The sequence below is a fragment of the Lathamus discolor genome, chromosome 1, assembly GCF_037157495.1.
Source record: "Lathamus discolor isolate bLatDis1 chromosome 1, bLatDis1.hap1, whole genome shotgun sequence".
Classification (NCBI taxonomy): domain Eukaryota; kingdom Metazoa; phylum Chordata; class Aves; order Psittaciformes; family Psittacidae; genus Lathamus; species Lathamus discolor.
This window is the reverse complement of record NC_088884.1, coordinates 46,789,592-46,803,487: the sequence shown is the minus strand read 5'-3', so window position 1 is coordinate 46,803,487 and position 13,896 is coordinate 46,789,592.

Here is a 13,896-nt window from a genome sequence, read left to right as displayed (position 1 = left end):
GGCAAGAATGTCCTTCAGTATACTAGACAATACCTACCAAAGCCTAGTCAGCATTCCAATAAAATTGGTTGCTAAAATCTCCAGCAAGCACACAGATAGCTACGTATTAGATGCACGTGTGTGTGCTAGAAGATTATATATAAAATTGGTGATATTGCCACACATGCTACTTCTTAACAAGAATAAATACAGAAATATCACTGCTAATAAAATATTTAGTAAAAAAGGAATAATATAGAACAGAGGACAAAATTGGTATGATGGAATTATTTTTTTTTTAAGTTTTGAGACAAGAAAACAGAAACATTTGTTTGCCAATTTGTGCAATTCTGATAGGTAGGCACTAGAGGACACACGGAACTTAAGAATAATAAAGAATATAGAAAAATAAACAATATTTACTGAATGCCATAGCATGCACACCTTATACATGGTCCACACTTTAAAATATACTGAATAAATCTGAAAGTGATAGCCATGTGGAACTGTGCTGTCAGAGAAAATGATGTTCTGAGACAATGTGCTTCAAAGGAACTGCATGGACACAACTCATGATAGCTGTGCTAAAGCTCAGTAAGATAATGAGTGGATCCAGTTCAGCTACATTAGAATTTATATCACCAAAATTAGGAGATGTCCCTAAAGAAATTATTGGTGAGAGAGTGTGGAGGGAAACATTAACTGCAAAAATTCCTTATACAAATCTGTACAGAGAGGAAACAGACTGTGGTTATACACAGTCACTTTCGTGTGGCCTAAAAGCACTCTGCTACTAAGGAGATGGTCCCATCGTTTTCATGTTCTTAGCCTTGCTGCAATCCCCAGCTGGGCACCAGCACTGATACCTATGCAGCTTTGTAAGGAACTGGTCCAACGTTGTGACTGTTCCAAAAACTTATCCTACAATAAAAAAAAATGATGTGTTTAGGGGTTTTTGTGTGTGTCTTCTTTTTCGTTTGTTTCTTTATTTTAGGTGTACTTTGATTTTTTGTTTGCTTTGGTTGCATTTTTTGTTTGTTTGCTGGATTGTTGGCTTGCTTTTTTTTTTTTTTTTTTTTTTTTTCAACCCCCCATTTCAGGGGGTTGAATTTCCATTCTGTCTCTCTGTACACCAAGAATCCTAACCCCTATGTTAAAATAAGGCTCCCTTTTGATTTCTTAGTATCTGCCCCATCATGTTATGCACCTGATGGGATAATTTCAGGTATGACCTCCAAGAATTTGAGGATTGGAACGCGAAAAGAACAGACAGATCAAAGAGATAATTTTTCTAGGGTTGTCTTGAGTTCAGCAGTAGCAGTCATTTTTCTCCTCCTTAATAGTTGGTGCAGAGCTGTGGTTTTGACTTTCAGCCTGGGAACAGCACTGATAACACCGATGTTTTTAGTTGTTGCTAAGTCATATTTAGTCTGACCAAGGACTTTCTGAGTCTCATGCTCTGCCAGGGAGGAGGGGAAGCCGGGAGGAAGCAGAGACAGGACACCTGACCCAAACTAGCCAAAGAAATATTCCATACCACAGCACATCATTCCAAGGATGTAGAACTGGAGACAGTTACCTGGAAGTGCGAGATCATTGCTTGGTTTAGGCTGGGTTTTGGTTGGCAGGTGGTGAGCGGTTGTATTCTCTTCCCTTGTTATTTCCCTTATCATTATTATCATTGGTGGTAGCAGTAGTGATTTGTGTTATACCTTAGTTACTGGACTGTTCTTATCTCAACCTGTGGGAGTTATACTCTTTCGATTCTCCTCCCCATCCCTCTGGGAGTGGGGGGAGGGGAGTGGGAGTGAGTGAACTACTGAGTAGTTTCTGAGTGACAGGATGGGCTTAAACCACAAGGGTGAAAAGCTTTTTGTAATGAAAAAATTGATACCATTTTTAATAGAATGATACTAGCAGTTAGGACACTGTTTTCCATCAACAAACAAAAAAAGGGACACCTAGCATGAAAATGTAACAGAAAAAAGTAAGGTGTGAACCTCCTTCTTTTTTTCTTTTTTTTTTTTGACTGAGTCATTGCTGCCAGCTCTTTGAACAATCACTAGCCAAGATCCTGTTCTCCATTCTTATAAAAACATTCAGAATTCCAAAAAGAGTACAGTAAATAATATCATTTTTAACAGATGTAGTGACATTAGCATATGATCCTAGTGATCTAATGATATCTCAAAATGAAAGGTGATCTTTCTTTCTTTAAGGAACTTTCTTAAGCCTCAAATATGTTAAATACACATGCAGGCAGTCCTGCACAATGCTTTGATCACAGAACTAATGGAAATTATCCCTTATGACAATAAGGTGATTAGAATGATGTATATATTTCATATATCGCAAAGCAAACTTTCTTCCCAGCTACATTCCCATCATGTATTTTCCCTTTGAAACAATGCACATTTATATTTCAATTTTCCCCAGTCTGAACTATTTTTAAGTAAATTAAATTTGTTTTATATTGACTGAAATAAAGAGCTTCCAAAGACAAAGAACTAATGTTTAACTATAGTTTTGGGAAAAAAATAAAAAATAAAAATTGTTGCAAAGTATAAATGAAGCATTTCCTAATGACTCTTGAGTCTGAACCAGGATTCATTGCGAAATTATTTGATCAACCTGACTGTTACAACTTTCACTACATTCATCTCCAGTATTTCTGGGCTGGTGCCTGTTCTCATATCACATCCATCATGCTCTTATTTACGAGTAACTCCATTCATCAGTCATTATCAGAGTGATGTTTCATATGCTTAAATGGATTAGACACACTTTCAATATTCCTGTGAAACTGTCTTGCTTCCATTGCTAATTCAGACACAGGTCTGCATCATTAATTGAGCAGCTCAAAGGAATGGAATATAAACTTTTGGTAGCATCAGTACATTCATCACAGAAAGTAAAGGCAACAAGAAGTACAATTTAAATATCACTAATATGAATCTCTCATGCATTTTGTCACTCCTAAGCAAGCCCTAGTTCTTATGTTTAGGCATTCTGACCATTTCTTTTCTGTATGATGTCCTATGTTACTAATCAAGGTTATGTTTATATAGCAACCCTTCCTTAAAGAGACTTTCTCCTATCCTCAGTCATCTTGTTTCTTTACTATAGTAGGAACCTTAAGATTTTCAAACCTTTCAAACCATCCTCTAAAAAGTCTAGTTGAAAGTGGCAACAGATGCAGAAGATATGGGAGTGGAATGACAGTTCAACATTCAGGCAAGAATGTGTCTGCATACCCCTACACACACACTTGCACCCATGTGCACTCTCATAGGCATATTGCTACAGCGTGGCTATGCAGTCAGGTCTCATTTTCCTAAGAAATGCAGCTGAAGATTTAGTCTATTAGCATACTTCCTAAAGCTGCTGCCCTATAGCTCTGCATGTCATGATCTCTACAGTCATTACATTGGATTATGACTGCATGTAGATAGCTTTAAATACTATTTTCCTTTACTAGAAAATATTCTTTTTCATTATTTCTGATAGGCAGCTGTGTACACTGTTTTCAAATACTCAGCAGTAAGTTAGTCATCTGTAGGAACCCACACTAGCTAAGGGCCTGATCCACATGTTAGAAATTAGTTATATTTTACAGAAACTAAGCTAAAAGTAACAGAGGTAGTCCAATATTTTAAAAGCAAATAGCAGAGTCACTGATATGCTCTTTCCAAAGTGCTGTGTCATGTCCTTGCTGAAGATTACAGATTTCTTAGCGACTATTGCTTCTACACACTAGCTCAAAACCTCCAGGCAGTGATTTTTTTTTTTCCTACACAGACTTACTGTGTTTTGCAGAAATAATAAATACAAATTAAAAATCTAAGAACCAACACATTTAGAATGTTAGCACAACTCTGCAAACATGAAGGGGAAAAGGCCACTGGAATATTTCTCCCTATTTATTGACAGACTCTTCATTTTCCTCCCCGTCAAAGACTTATTGATTTTAAATGTCTCATGGATATATATCTTTCTTTCAAGTAATGCTGTGATTGGCTTCTTTACATTGTACACATTTCATTGTGTCCTCTATAGCTGTAACAGCCAAAGAGGAATTCCCCACGAAGAGAAAGGCCAGGTTCTTCTTCAGTTTACACCAGTACACATAGGTCTAACTCCACTGTGTTTAGTGGTTTTCCTCAAGCTGAATAATAGTGTTAGTAAGAGCAGAGCCTGAATCACAATGCTTTCTCCAGCTTTTTTTGGAGAAGAGAGGAATGTTTGAAAAACTGAAGTTATATATTCCCTCTGCTGCTGAAGAGAGTCATATGCAGCCTTTATGAGTTTCTTGTAACAATACATGAATATTTGTTCATGTGTCAAAGTGGAATAAGAACTCCTTTAAACTGTATTTTTGATAAAATATATCATGGGATATACAGAATGGGTTATGCACAGATAGGATAAGCTATTGTGATGATTATGAGAAATGCAAATAGTAAGGAGAAGTTTAAGATAAAAAAGTTATTCAAGACCACCCTTAGCTGGATCTTGATTTAGAAACAGTGTTAAAATCAGCTTTAAAGCTCTGAACTTAGAACAATAGACAGAGAGTTAGAAATTCTTGATTCATTTTTCTTCTCTGCCGTCAACATATTGGGCCATTATAGGCAAATCTTTTCATTTCTTATTGTTCAAAATCCCTCTCTGTAAAACTTAATAACAACACTTCCTTTTTGTCTTCATTTGTCTGACTTTTTTTTAAATTTTATGCCTTTCAGATATAGGGCTTGTATTTTAACTTTGTGTATTTATTTGGTGGTCTTTGTTGGGAATCATTAGGTACTACTGTAATAAATAATAGTTCCGCTGTTACTAGCAAGGTTGCTTGGATCAGGTTCTCCAATGGTAAAAGTCAAAATTCACATGCTAGGATCACAATAAATTAATTTATAAAATTCAAGTGAAGCTGCTTAAAATCCAACCATCAGCAGGCTATGTCTGCTCCTATTAACAACAATCAGTGCTTCTGCTCCCTATCAGTGAGAAAGGTGTTCAGCTCATTTGTTGAAGCTGATTAAATCCAGACAAGGGCCAGACAGCTTCATCCACAGATTTGCACAAAGTTTGTACCATCAATACTAAATCCAGTCTAAAAAGACATGAGTTTGGATAGCAATTCTCTTTATATTACAAAGGTATTTTCACCTTCATAAATGCATTTTAGTACTGTATTTTTAGGGGAAATAATAGTACTGCATTTTAGGGGATGTCTGTAGACATTTCATTAGTATCTGACAGACAAAATCAAGGAGTTTGTGAAAGCACAGAAAATATGATTATTCTAATGTACTGTCAGATAATAGTATAATGGAGTAAATTTTGAGATTATTTTATGTTTCCATGTTGGAATCTCTTGGTTTTTTAGCTGGTTTTGCCTTGGTATGCAAAACTGTCTTAAAAAAACTTCTGAAATAGATTGTTGTTTGCAATATCCCCATACTGACAGGATTCTCGTGGTGAGGTCATTTGGGTGTTAAACTAACTTACTTGTAGTGGGTAAAATCCAGATTGGTTTCTGATTGAATTTAGCCCTCAAACAATGACCAGAAGGAAAGCCCAACACAAGACTCATTTTTACAGTCTGCGATTCAAAAGAAGAGTTACAAGATAGCAAATGATACATAATCACTTTGTTTTCTTAGGAATTCTGACATCCAGTAATGGCAAGACAGAGGGAGTTTCAAGGTTAAATCTGAATTCATGTCTTTGCATTGCTTAAGCCTGAATCTTAACTCCTGAGTCACAAGAACTCCTCTGGAAGTGTGAATACTGACATCCTGGGAAATACTTTCTTTTACATATCAGCTCTCTATTTGGGTGATTATATTAATAGTGGTCAGATTTGATTTGAATCAGAAAAGCTTTGACACTATCTTTCAAGGTATCTGGATTTTTTTTTATTATTAGTCAAATAGACTTTTTTCCTCCACAGCCAAAGAGATACATAATCTCAGAAGGACCCTGACACCAACACTTAGTTTTCAGTTTTCTTCCTGTAATCCTCCTGTTTCATGAAGGAAATGGACGCTTGCAGCTCAGCTTTGCCACTTTAGAGGCAGAAATCACCAACACTCCTGTTTTGCTTCCTTCTGATTGAAGGTAAAACAAGCATTCAAGTTATTACTAAGGGACATAGGAACTGGAATCCTGTTGAAATTTTACTGTTAGAAACTGCTTATTGCAATAATCTCATGTTGAAGACTTGCATAGCTAATGGAGTGCCATAAACTTACATAGTTTTTGCCTCCCTTACATGAGTGGGCCAAGTGGCATGTCAGGACAAATGCTTCCCAAATCAAGGATGTGTTAGTATTCTATTTCCTTGCTCTGTAGTTTCAAGTTCTTTACTGTAATTCATGGCATGAGTGGTTTTTTTTTATTTTTTTTTTTTAATTCTACTACTTTAGAAATGGAGACATCAGTTACTAATTTTTTTCATCCAAAAACTTTGTCTTTTGACATTTAAATGCACTTAAGCATGCTGTTTCGTAGAATAAATAAATATATTTAATCCCCAAGCTTTTACTTCATGCAAAATGGAAGAAAACAACTGTGAAATCTGTATGAAACAGAGCTTCTAAATGTGAGAAAAGTCATCAGCAACTAACTCAACAGGATAGTTTATTGAGCTGTGGTGGAAGGTCAGCCAACTAAGCACTCAATAGTCATCTATGAAGACCAATCTTGCAGACAAACTGTAAACACACATAATAACAAAAGTTTCCTCACACTCCTTGATGACTATGAACTGCTGTTCAGAAAGTGTAAATGATTTCTGTAAGATCACATGCAGAGGCTCAGGCCATGGGTACACATTACACAAGAGTCTGTGCAGCTGGCAGAGCACAGCAAGCAATGTGGCAGCAAGAGCAGGCAGGTTTGAACAGGGAGTGAAGAATCAAAAAGCATCTAAGCCATCCCTACTAAGAGGTTGCTCCCTAACCTATACCTTAATGACAGTGAATGGAATTGCAACCTAAATCTAATGAAATTGAATTTATACTTAATCTGCTTGGCTGTGATTGTAGGCCAGTACTGTGCAAGTGAGGGTATGTTTGTAAAAACAGAGAAATTTGCCTGTGACACAAAAAATGAGGCACATGATTGTTTCAAGGCATTAGTGAAAGAAGTTTTCATGTGGTTTGTAATGAGTTCTAACCTGTTCAAATAACATCACATAATAGGTTAACATATCTTGTAATTGTCTTCAAGAATTATAAACTAGCCTTAAGGGCAGTTGACTAAGAGCAGCTCCTAACGATTTTCTTGCATCAGCAGCAACAGAAACAAAATCAAACCCTAGGATGAGAAGGTCAAATCCACTGAAATAGACGAGGCCATATTCAGCCCAAGCTTTATGCTTGACAGAGAAGCACCTATACATTCCTGCTCTAGCTCCAAGTCAGTTTCTTGGACAGGACACGGTCTTTCTTCCACTTTCGGTAATCCAGAGGTCTAGTATTTACTCATGATTTCTACTCACATGGCAGACTTGCCACAGTTCTGTTGGATTCTTTGCCATTAAAGTCATCATTCAGGATTTTAAGGTTTGGTAGCAATGACTTTGAGATGAATTTTCACTATAGCTGTCCTGTGCATTAACACAAGATTGTGTCTCTACTACATCTCTGCTACCGAAAGATCAGTTTACAGTAAACAATATTTTTCTCCCAGAAACTCGTATTAAATCAGCAGGTTTCAGTTACTTCTAGATATCTACTGAAAATTTTAAAATCCTCAAAATCCCTGAAATATGGAATGTTAGGCCGCATTTTTCCCATGAGTCCAAGAAGTGTTAATAAATAGCCAGGTATTTGTAAAATACATTTGAAGTCAGGCATGCATTGACATTACCTTCTGGACATTTCTGCGATGGTTTTGGACTCCACCATCAGGGGTCAACGAGAAGCTTCCTCATCTTTTAGGAGTTAAAAAGTTATACTTACCTAAAAACGTAAGAGGTAATGCCATAAAATAGATGAGGGGGAATCACAGCCCTTATTTAGTTGGGAGAGAGTTTTGCTTTTGATTTCAGTAAAGCTATGCATTTTAAATGGAGTTGAAACAAGTCAAAATCCCAAAATTCTGTTGTCTCTTGGAGAAAAATCCTGAGAAGTAAAACTAAAAATAATACCATGAAAACATCTATGATCAACTTATCCCTCCTAAACTAGTTTTCTAAATTCCTCTACAAATTTATTTCCCAATTATTTAGGAGTTCAAAAGAAAGACCAGGTTGATATCTGAATGTCAAAGTGGAAGCTCATAACTTTAATAGCCAATTTTACTCTTATTCTTCAATGAATGAATACATTCTTGTATTCTCAGTGCTTTTGCTATCCTTTCATGAATAGTGTTTTATGAGCCTCTTTATATCTGTACTTACAGTAGCTTGATGGGACTTTATTACAATTCAAATATTTTCTGTTACTAGGACTAGGAAAGGAAATTTATTCTCAAAAAATACAAACCCCAAACCAGTTTAATATGCCCACTGACAGATGTGCCATGAGACACATTGTTTCACAATGGTTCAACATACCATTTAATATTTGACAATGGTAACACCTGTAAATACAGGAAAAGTCTTGAGTTTTGAACAGAGCAAGCAATGTAATGAGGTACATCCATCTCCAAAACCAAAGCTCAGATCATTACTTGTTTCTAAGCCTGATCAGAATTCACTAGCTAGGTCTTGTCCATTGAGGGGCTCAAGCCAGCCAGTGTCCTCAGAGCTCACTGCCCATGTGGGAGTCCAGCCAAACAAATCTGTGGGTGCAACTGCGTACTCACCCAGCATGTGGAGGACTTGTGGGTGCTTGCAAACTGGTCGTGAAGAAAGGACCAGGATGTGGATCTCTGCAGAATGAGACAGAAGAAAGTAATAGAGTCATGGGTTTGTTTCATGCCAAATTAGCAACTTTCTCCTTTTTCCACTTTGTCTCTGCTCTCATCACGACTGAATAGCATCCAAAAAGGAAGGAATAAACCTAGACTGAACACAGAGGTAGGGACATGCAAGCCAAGAACAACAGAGTTCAAACAGAGGAAGGGAAGGATAAGAAGGATAATCAATCTTGTTTTCAGCTGAAGAAGTTTGAACACCTTCACTGTCTAATTTTGTCTGTGCGAGAGAGGAGAAAAGCAGCAGAAGTTTCCTATGTGGCTGAGTACACAGAGGTGGTACATACTTCTGAAATAAGACAGTAGTAAGTAGAAGTAAATAAGTAGATTTAATAGCCCATTTAAGAACTGGGTCACTCCTGGGAGAGTATCCCAGTCACTGGATGGGACAGACAAGCTTCCACTTGTCACCTGTTTGTGCTCCACTGCATCTGGATTATTTTGTTTCAGAGCATTGCTATGCCAAAGACAGAGGTGAAATTTGCCCTCTCCCACACTATCTTGGAAACTTAAAGAGTGTTAGGCAGAGCCCCAGATGCAGCTGGCTTATTGGTAGATTATAAAACAGCCCTGAGGCTAGTAAGTGTAAGTGCATTTACCACTGAATTATCACCATCTATAACTGGGTTTTAGGAGAAAGGAACAATCTCTGTTCCATCTCTGAAAGATTGGCCATTGCCCTTCAGGGCAACATGTATAACCCTGGGTCCCAGAGGTAACGGTAGCAATATACCTGTGTCTCCCTTGCTTTGCTAATGCAGCTGATCTGGAAGTGGGTGGGTGGCGAGGTAGGTTAATTTTATGGTCTTCCAAGCACGTGGGAATCACAAGCAAGGCTGAAAAGATAATTTGCCTGCCTTGACATTCAGAAGATTAAAAAAAAAAAAAAAAAAAAAAAGGAAAAAGTTTTAATTTCTTTTTGATTTTTTATGATTTTTGAGTCTCCACAGGTTTCATCATGAAGTTTGCAATGCGGCAGTGGAGAGGATGGGGCAACAGGCTGCCAACCAAGCTGAAATGTCAGGAAAGGGGACAATTTGTCACCACTACAGTGCACTACTATCTCAGAAAAAGAGAAAAATGTAGAGCTATGCTTGTCACTCTTGGAGGAAATTCTGAGGGATCAGAAAACAAATCTCTGCTTTCATAACAGTTTGCTCTTGCAAGCCAGCTCTCAGATGCTCACCCCGTCCTCTTCCATGAACTCTTTCCCACATGGTTTCAGCAGCAGAAAACAGGTCAGACATCATCACCTCCATGTTGGAGTTACTGAAGCATCAACAGCTGTCTCATGGTCTGCTGCACCTGCCTGTCCTTGTAGCAGACTTGGCAGAGAACAAGATGTGGAATCTGTGACCAGCACGTTTCCTGCTCCCCTTCAGAAGCTGTCCCACCCACTTCAGCTGTAGCAGTGAGCAGAGAATCATCTCTAACACAGAGCACAGAAGATGAAGATGTGTGCCTTATTCTCTTCTATGCTAATTATTTGAGTAATTACTTTCATCAGCACAACAGAACAGATTACACTTCAAATGACATAATTCAATTTGGGGTAGGATTTGTATGCTCTTTTTGTGATGTATTCTTCCCTTATTGACAGGAAAAATATATGAGAAATTTGTTATCCTAATTTGAAAACTCTTCTTTAATCAATTACAAGGAAAAAAAAAAAACAAACCCTAAAAAAATAGTAACAAAGTTTTCTTTTCCTAATAACAGCATTCTTAAATCAGCAGTACCAGAATGGTTAAGGGTTTATTTTAAAGTAGCCTATTGCATCTTCATTTATCTCATAAAAACCTTTATACTGAATGAGGTAAAGATTTCTTTGAATGTGCTTAAAAGAAAATAAAATGCATATTTACAAAATTACTTCTTTGCAATCACAGAAAACTTATGTAAAGGCAGATATTCCCTTACAAGGACCAGACGTATATCTAACAACATATATTATCAAGTGCCTTGCCATCCCTAGAAGAATTTTGAATCTGCCTGAACTGTGAATTTGTGTTAGGGAAACACAGGACAGCATGGTCCTTAGTCCAAAGATGCTCTAGCTCTTAATAAGAGAGCACATATAATTATTGGCTCTGAGATATTGATGTTTAGATTAAATTGCAACTCATATACTTGTCTCTCAGGAAGAAGTATATATTTGGTGATATTTATTTATTCCTTTAGTTCTTGAATGGGCTGTAGTGTCTCATACATTAGCTTAGATTTTTGCTACATCCTGCCTTTACCTGCAAATGGAAGCTGATGTCTTCTATGTGATAGGTCTTCATGTGGTCATAACAGGAGAAGAACTCATCAGGGATGAAATAAAAAAATCAAAGATTTCATTTCATTAAAAAAAAAAAAAGAAATAAAGAAAGGTAGTTATACCAAGAGGATGACATCAGTGGACTAAAAACTCAAAAGTCAATTCCGGGACTATATTTTATGCATTTTCAAATTAATCTTACAAAGATGGAATGCACAGCATATGTGAGAAAGAAAAAGAATTGTGCAGCAACATTCAAAGCTAGAAGTACTAGCTTTGTTCACAAAAAAGTTTTATGCTAGGTTTCTGCAATAAGCCACTAATACCTTATGAGTGACTTTGACTGAGGTGTTTCTGAAACCCTTCTATAAAAAAAAAAAAAAAAAAAAAAAAGAAATATTCCCAGACTGAAGATTGTCTCAAATTAATACTTAACTTGAAAGAAAATCTGGTTTAGGAGTGGTTTAGACTTTTTTTGCATCTGAATTAAAGATTGATCACATTTGTGTTATGAACCTTCTTGTCCTGGGGTCAGCAGTAGCAGTCATTTTTCTCCTTCTTAGTAGCTGGTGCAGTGCTATGGTTTTGACTTTCAGCCTGGGAACAGCGCTGATAACACCGATGTTTTCAGTTGCTGCTCAGTAATATTTACTCTGACCAAGGACTTTCTGAGTCTCATGCTCTGCCAGGGAGGAGTGGAAGCTAGGAGGAAGCAGAGACAGGACACCTGATCCAGACTAGCCAAAAAGGTAGCCCATACCACAGCACATCATGCCCAGTATATAAACTGGGAGCAGCTACCTGGAAGGGCTAGATCGCTACTTGGGTCGGACTGGGTATCTGTCGGCGGGTGGTGAGTGGCTGTATTCTCTTCCCTTGTTATTTCCCTTATCATTATTATTATTGGTGGTAGCAGTAGTGGTTTGTTATACCTTAGTTACTGGACTGTTCTTATCACAACCCATGGGAGTTACATTCTTTCAATTCTCTTCCCCATCCCTCCGGGAGCTGGGGGAGGAAAAAGGGATGGAGTGAGCAAGTGGCTGCATGGTTCTGAGTTACCGGCTGTGCTTAAACCCCAACACTTCTACAAACAGTTCAAGTTTTGGATAAGTCCAATAGACTGCTCTAAGTCTATTACACCTGTATTACAATTATCTTCTTAATTTCATGTAATAACGGCTGTAATAATGACTGGAAAAATACAGTCTATTTTCTTGCAGAGAATCTTAAAAGAGGAAAGATCAGACCTAATGCATATCTTCTATATTTGTGTCATAATAAGACTATCTCACTGAGGAAGAAAGAATAAATCTTTTTAAAGAGCTTTTAAAACAGTCACCAAACATCAGTTTTCCTATACGTAAGTGTGGCGGTTTGGGGAGTGGGGGTGGGCATGATGTTTTTTGTTGTATCTGTAGTGCAGGCAGATAAGATAGGTAGTGCTTTGGACTGAGTGAGTGCCTTCACATACTGTTTCACAGACTGCTTCATCCTTCCCACTGTTCCAAAGAGTTTTAATCATTTTTACACCTTCCCAGACACTAGTAATTCATGCTAATACTGTGGATGGAAACCTCCTCAAACCTGACTTTTTCTCACACTGTCCCAGGGATATTCCCAGCAGAGATCATGATCTTCTCTCTTCATGTATTTTCTTTAGTGCTCTTCATGGGCCATCATATTCTGTCCCATGATATGCTTTTCCCCTGGAAGATCTTAGTATTACTAAGGCGACACTTGTAATACAAGAAGTACCTCTCAAGAACTAGAGTAATGCAGTGAAACACGGCGGCAGAGAAATAAAATATAACAGTACTGTCTCAGATATTACTTACCAGTTGTCTTCATCAAATACACAAATCACTAAATGTACTGAGCAAGGAGTCCCCATGTTTGTGTCAATACACTGTGATCTCATGTTCTGTGTATCTACAGTGGTTTTTCTTTTCAGTGCAATTCGTGGAATTTCAGTCATTTTTAGCTATTGACTCTCATTAGATAATGATATTTTTGTTAATCCTGGTAATTGTGTGAGAACTTCAGCTCTTAACACTTTCACTAAGAAGATCCTTTAAAATTATGCCTAGTTTGCATTTATGTTGCAAGCCACAATAGTTCAGATTGTAAACCAGTTAAGACTTCTGAAGTCTTAAACTTGCATGAAATTTAAGTCATTTTCCATAAAGCCAGTCCTCTGTTGTTTTTTTTTTTTTTTCCCAAAATTTGCTCACGTTTTTCTAATAGAATTATAATTTACAACACATTATCTGAATTTTTAACTACTACGACCCTTGAAAATGTCTGGGTTTGTCAACACTGTCAGATCTACTTTGTATCATTTATCAAGTAGGATAAGGGGACTAGACTAGCTAGTTGTGTCATCATTAAAATAAACATTCAAGCATGGTGTAAGAGTGGTGTCTGTGGATTACAAGATTAATATGGGGTTTGAACTCAAGGTTCTTAAGGATATTCAGTATCATTGCTGTGCATTGTGAGATTTGAGAGTACAGAGGAGTCATAAAAATAGCTTGCTATACATTACGTTCAGACATTTTATTTTTGAAATTACAGGTTTCTTAGGTTCATTAATCTAATATAGTGATTTAAATTTACACAGTGACTGTCAGCTTGCTCTTTACAAGGATCTTCACAAAATTTGCTGAAACTTCAGCTCTTTATTCATGTGAATAGATCATTCTTAAACATAACACTTCACATGG